Here is a 7,037-nt window from a genome sequence, read left to right on the forward strand (position 1 = left end):
GTTAGCTCCTTACAAATTTGTTCGCGAAAAGCTTCATCCTCCAAAATTGTAGTGTTCATCTTACAAGATTGCATTCCTGGACTACGTATGGAGCGATCTGTCTGTCTTTTAAACGAGATGGATACTAGCGCATGGTTTGAGAGGTGAGTGGGATTCGCAGTATAATAAATCTTGTCGCTGAGGAATTCACCTGAGATGCAGATTCTCTCAAGACGCGCATAAGAAAAACCTTGCCAATGGGTGAATTTGGGATTAAAATATTTTATGTCTTCTGTCGAGTCCTTGAGGTCGAAATCATATAGAATGTTCTTTACCTCAACTATGCTTCCATCACTTTTCTATCCAGAAATTGTGCAATCGTTCCGAGACAGTACGCAATTAAAGTCACCCGCTAAGATAACTTTACTTGGGGGGTCTAAAATTAAACGTTGTGGGAGCCGAGGGTGAAAGACGAGGCAGAGAGCACGTGACAGGCGGCCGGCAGAGAAGACACGAGCTGGCGCGAGACAGTGCGTGCTGAGCGAGGCTGGTAGCTGGACAAGGAACGTCGAAGCCAAGCTGCCTGGCCGAGGCCTGGCCTGGCCCATAACGAACCCCGGAGCGGTCCACCAGCGAGGTCTGGAGCAAGACCGGTGGAAACGGCGAGCCCGGGCCATATGACCTGGGCTATGACGATCCCGGGGTGGTTCCGCAGCGAGACTCGGGCATTGATAGACAGGGACAGCCAGCCTACGCAGCGCTGGCGTGGGAAAGGCGATCCGCAGGCCTGGACACGGACCCCGACTGTGAGCTCCGATCAACGGGCGACAACAAGGGTCGACGGGCCCGGGATACCGGCTATCGACGACAGGCAACCGAGAGGTACAGTAAACCCGGTCGCTGTCTTCTCGTTGCTGTATGTAACTCCCTGGGTGACGGGCGGAGTGCATACCGATCGGGCGACGATTATTAGTAGAGGGATCTCCGTAAAGAAACCCACAACGTAAGCTTTTGAAAAACGCTAAACGATCAGAAGAGTTGTTTGGTGCGTACATGAAAACTATTCTGACTAATTCTTCGCCAACCAAATCGTCTATGGCAGCTGTGCGACCATTTGCAGCTAGTTCACAGTCAACGAAACTGCAGTGACGTGAGGCTTTCAGCAGAAAGATAGTGGCCCCAGCACTTAGGCCAGAGGATGGTGCGTGATAACAATAATATGAATCTTGGAAGTAGGAGACAAGATCAATTTCTCGCTCTATAGTTGAGATTTTGGTTTCCTGTTGTAAGATATGAGGGCTGAGTCTTCGAAAGGAATAAGGAAAGTATATTTACATTAAATAAAGGCCTTAAGTAATAGGGCTAAGAGCGAGTTAGTGCTGGCTGGCTTGACTACTGAAGGCTTGACAGGCATGAGACAGGCACCAGACTAGAACGCACGTGCCGTCCGGGCCGGGCACGAGCGTAGCTTCTTTCTCAACTGTCACTAGGCACGCTCACTTGGGGCGCGTCAAAGGTAGTAGAAAGAAGAAAAGGAGACGGAGGATACCACGCACTCACATCCCACCGTAGCCTTAAAAAACCAAGTCTCTTGGTTTAGAGCAAAAGAAACGAACAACCTGCTTAAAACAAAACAAAACAAAAAGAACGCAGACGGCAATGGCTATCAGCTAATATTAAAAAATACGCGAAAGTGTACCACTAGAAGCACAAGGCTATATCTAACATTAAAAAATATGCAAAACAAAGCCTAACCTTAGAAGCGCACAGTCCCTCACTCACAGCTAACCTCAAATAAAGGTAAATGATTTGACGTTGAAATGCCAGGGCTTCAAAATACGCAAATGAAAAAAGGAAAGAGACGAATACACTCACTCCCCGCCGTATCTATAAAACCAAGTCCCTTAGTTTGTGCTAAGCCAAATTCACAGTTACGACAACAAAGAATAAGAACGGACGGGGCAAACGTTCAGTCCAACTCATCCAACTCCAGGAACACAACGATCCAACAGCACAACGATGAAAGCTATCTTTTCATAGTCCTGGGGGCAGAGGCTGACTTGCCAGCATGCACTTTTCAAGTCCGTGGTAGCGAAGTACACGCATCCAGCGATGTCATGGATGATTGCATCCAGAAGGGACAGGGGGTACACAAGTGTGATCGTGCGTTCATTCAGTGGTTTAGAGTTAACAAAGAAATATTTCTTGTCTCCGCGAGGCATTACGAAAAATGGAAAAGTCCATGGGCCAGAAACTGGAAGAATAACACCTTGGTTCAGGAGTTTCTTTATCAGCTTTTCCACGAACTGTCTGTACTCGGGAGCAGATTGGTACGGGCTACGGTTGTAGGGCAAGGCGTTTGGTAACAGGTCAGTGTGATGCTGCATGCCTGTGAAATGGCCTAAGTCATCTTTGTGACGGGCGAAAAATCCATTCTGTTGTGTCACAATGTCGGCAATGACAATATTTTGACTGAAAGGTAACTGATCTTCAAGGAGGGCTGGCGGAAGATCAGAGTGAATGACAATAGCCACAGTACCGGCTATCTTGGCTGGCGGCTCGGCACTGGGGCTACTTAAAGGCACACGTGGCGTCTCCTGGGCGAAGGCTTGCCAGGATGGCTGCTCCGGCGACGGCAAGGGTTCTCTTTGTAAGCAGTCTTGTGACAATGTCTGCACTTGTGATTTGAGGCTCGATTGGATGAAAGTTGCGGCATTGGACATCCGTGGTGCTAGTTTTTGTTCTGCTATGATAGACAAACCTGTGGCCGTATGCTGGAGCCGGACGGGCTGCGCAGGCTCAAAGATCTGACGCGCCTGTGCGGCTCGAAACCAATCTTCACCAATGATGAAAGGGAGGACGTTGTGTTCCAAAACCGCGGCCTCGACGACTGCCGCGATTGGGCCAATGGTGATCTTAAGCAAAGCTGCACCCGCTGGGAGTACGGTGGTACCTCCTACAACTGCCAGAGGAGGCCCAGTACAGGGATGTAGCATGCGTTCTGGAACAAGCGACTTTGCTATGAGAGTCAACTTGGAACCTGAGTCTGGGAAAGCATCATAGTTTCCAATTCCAGTGATGGTGGCTAAACAAATGAGGACTGCAGCTGAGAGTCTTCAAGGGTCGCTGGCATGCTATGAAGAGCTGGTGGAAATGGCTTTGCAGGCATGACCCTAGCTACCGACGACGATGCCTGTGCTAACTCATCTGTGTATGTTGTACACTTCGAAGCAAGGTGTCCGAGGTGTTTGCATTTGTAGCAGACCGCTTGGGACAAGTCTTGGCCACTACGGAACGCTGGGGCTCCATATTGCGACGAGATGGCTCGGTATTTGGCCTCTTGCAAGTCGGTGGGCAGGTCTGCGATGCGTTGACGTGAGGCTGGGGGTGACGATGATGTCAAGCCAGAGCGCTGCGTAGGGTGGGTAGGACGTTCGAATCCAGCCGACCTAGACGAATGATGTTGGTGATTTGGTTGTGCTGGAGTAGTCGAAGGGCTTGCCTTCGCGTGTTGGGCCGACCTATCCAGGCTCGCGCATGTCGCAAGAAAGGCTTGGACGGTTGTTGGCCTGTTGGCTGCCAATGCTGCGACGATATGTTGGTCCCGCATGCCTTGGAGTAGGTAGTCAATCTTCTGCGGATCGCTGAGGGTTACAGGGCAGCGTTGGATGATCCTTAATTTGGCGAAGGCGTACTGATGAAGGGATTCGCCAATCCCTTGAGTCACGTCCATCACCCGTTCCTGCCAGTGGATAAGGGTCCATTCTGTGATGAATGTCTCTTTGAGGGCGTCTCTCCAAGTTGGCCACGTGTCGTATTGGCTTCCGAACGCGAGGTGCCAGTTTCGTGCTGTACCTTTCAACTTGTTTGCTGCGACGAGCCGGGTGGTGGCGTCATCCCATGACGCAAGTTGCTGGACGCGACGAACGTCCTCAAGCCATTCTTTCACGTTTTGCTATGGCGAGCCCTTGAACTGTGGGAGGGACGCGGACAGGTCTGGTAGCGTTGTAACTGTCGTAGAAGGGCGAAGCAGCTGCTGCAACAAAACAGCAAGGTTTTGTAGCGTGATGGGGTCTAGTGCCAAAAAGCCAGCGGCAGAGGCCGACGCTTGGTCCAGGCTAGGCGAAGATTTGCGGCGCGCCTCGATGTCCGCGGCGAGTCGCTGAATGAGGGCTCCTTTTGAGCCGGAAGTGTCTAGCTCACGTGCAGCGAGCTCTTCTTTAATAAGCTTGACGCTTAGAAACGACATAGTTCTTGCGTCCAGTTCATTCCAGACAATGCCGGGCATGGCTGTGTTGAGCAAGGCTTACCAAATGGCTACGAGACGTTCCGCTCACCAGAAATTGCAGAAACGAAGAGCGTTCTTAACGCTTTGCGAAGACGCGAGGGGCGGGAGTACGTCGTTCCAGAGCTTTCGGGTTTCTTCTCGAGAACGGTTGCAGGTGTTCATGTTGGGGCGTAGGCGGAACCAGGCGAATCGAGGCAAGGCTGGCGGTCGGGTTCTGATAGGCTTTCACGGTTCAAGGTCGACTGCGCCAGATGTAAGATATGAGGGCCGTCTTCGAAAGGAATAAGGAAAGTATATTTACATTAAATAAAGGCCTTCAGTAATAGGGCTAAGAGCGAGTTAGTGCTGGCTGGCTTGACTGGCTGAAGGCTTGACACGCATGAGAAAGGCACCAGACTAGAACGCACGTGCCGTCCGGGCCGGGTAGGAGCATGGCTTCTTTCTCAACTGTCACTGGGCACGCTCACTTGGGGCGCGTCAAAGGTAGTAGAAAGAAGAAAAGGAGACGGAGGATACCACGCGCTCACACTGTAGACATATTATAGACCCATTCCGAAAATACGCCCTCTTCTGGCAGAGTTTGAAATACTGCACAGCTGCGTGTGCAAAAGACGCCATAAAAATGGAAAGCCGATCGCTTATATATAGTTCACTTAAGAACATAAATATACAAGTAATAGCCTTGCCATATTAATGGTGTCTTTTGTGCACGTCATTGTGCAGAGTTTTCATTTCTGCCTGAAGAGAAAGTAGTATTGGGATGGGTCTATATCAATTTCGTGTTGATAAAGAATCTCTTTTAGCCATACGTTACGGCGTTGACTTATAAGGCTGGCTACGTTAAAAGTCCCGATTGTAAAAGCACCATAAGGATCGTCGTTCATTGAAAATATTAGGTGATGAAGCAAAATGAAGGGCTCTTACTCACTCTTCGGATCCTCATGGCCGGACAGGATGGAATTCTGCTCGGTGATGGGAGATTTAGGAGATAAAGATTTTGTTCGCCTCTTCCTCCTCCTCTTTGACTCTGCTCGCTCCCATTGAGATGTTGAGCCAGGATCCACCGTTCACAGAATTTCTTCTCCCTTTATTTTCCCGAGCATTTCTTTGTCGCTGGTTTTGCCCATTTCGGATGCCTCTTCCTCCGGTTTCATTGACTCCTCAGCTTGGTCTTCAGGAAGAAGAGCACTGAACCAGTTGGTGATGACAATACTGCTTACTGTCTCCTTCGTTGCAGAGCATGACGACGCCCACCGGCTTCGCACTTCTCAGTCCGTGAGGCTGCCTCGACGTAGGCTGTCCTGTGAGCGGTGCTGACTTCTGTCAAAACCTCTGTTTGTGCTGTTTCTTTTGCGTCCATCAATAGTCTGCAGGAATCTGGAGAGATGCAGTCATTCGGTTGGCGTACGTTGGGACACAGTTTTCCAGATCGTGGCCGAATTTTCGACACGCGCTACACCAAGGAGCGCGGCACTGGCCTCAGACGTGTCCGGCTTGCCGGCATCGCAGACATTGCGGCAGACTTGTACGTAATCCGTTACAAGTAACGAAATTACTTGTAATCCCTTACATTTATGAGTAATTTAGTAACGGAATAATTACATATTTTCTAGAGTAATTTTAAAGTAATTCCCTTACACTTTTTTTACGTAATGGATTCCTTGTAATCCGTTACATATTTTACTTAACGGATTCCTTGTAATCCGTTACAAATTTTTTACACGACCCCCCCCTCCCCCCCCCCCCCCCCCCTCTTCTGAAGAGAGTTGTTTTTTTTCTTCTTCTTTTTGGCAAAGGGAGGTTTGGCACTCTTCAGTTCCGCAAAGCCTTTTTTTGCAGCACCAAGCCCCTGAATACAATTTTCTTAGACCCTAAAAACAATTTCAAGTTGAATTTAACCATTTCTACAAAAAAAAAAAGAGGGGGGGGGGTGCAAGTTATATCCGCTTTTCTAGACCCGTTGTTTTTTGTTTGCGGTCGAAGACGGGGAGAGGAGGACACCAAGTGATTGTGTGCCTCTTCGAGAAGCTCGAGGAGGTAAGTGCACAGACAATAACTAACAATGTCCTTCTCGGTTATAGTGACTACGATCATTAGAGAGTTTTAGTAGATCGTTTTCAAAGGCCCGCTACCGCTACAGGTGCACGCTTCGGAGCATGCATCGAAGGGGTAGCGCGAGCGCCTGCTAAAAATAGCGTGGCCAGAAAACACGATCTACTAAAACTCTCTATTTTCATAATGCCACAACACGAAGCAACACGAGGCACCGAGGTGTACCCTAAAATCCGCCAAAAGAGATGTGATAATATATGAAGGTGTTATTGTCACAAGCATCCTCGTTCGTTGCGGCACACTTATCATCTTCTCTTAGATAACAGGATTTTTTTTCTGTTTCTTTCAACTTATTTGACCTTGTTTTAAAATATACTTAATTTTTTACAGTCCAACTTCTAGGGTTCGCCCACTTTATTTGTAAATTCCAGCCAGGTTATCTGATCTTAGTCACACTTTTTGTGAGTGAGCGTTCTTCCTGTTTTTACCCCAGCAGGACGCATCTTATCTCAAGCAGATATTTCCACAAATGAAACATGTTGGTGTCTAATGTAGATTTGATATTCTGGGCTTGAGGAGAGAGGGGAACTCTTGAGCGCGGGTCACAGTACTCTGCCCTTCGCTGCCTAGCTGTGGCATCAGCGGACGTTTATCAGGAGAACACCGGAGTAAACTGCAGTCTGTTCGTGCTCCGTGCGTTTTTGAATGGCATCAAAAA

At 48.9% G+C, this 7,037-nt stretch overlaps 1 pseudogene; it reads right to left on the minus strand.

The window, feature by feature from the left end:
• Positions 1-1,958: 1,958 nt before the first annotated feature.
• Positions 1,959-4,228, minus strand: LOC120850212 (annotated as a pseudogene).
• Positions 4,229-7,037: the final 2,809 nt, after the last annotated feature.

Source organism: Ixodes scapularis, unplaced genomic scaffold (assembly GCF_016920785.2).
Source record: "Ixodes scapularis isolate PalLabHiFi unplaced genomic scaffold, ASM1692078v2 PGA_scaffold2__306_contigs__length_199485367, whole genome shotgun sequence".
In the NCBI taxonomy this organism is placed as follows: domain Eukaryota; kingdom Metazoa; phylum Arthropoda; class Arachnida; order Ixodida; family Ixodidae; genus Ixodes; species Ixodes scapularis.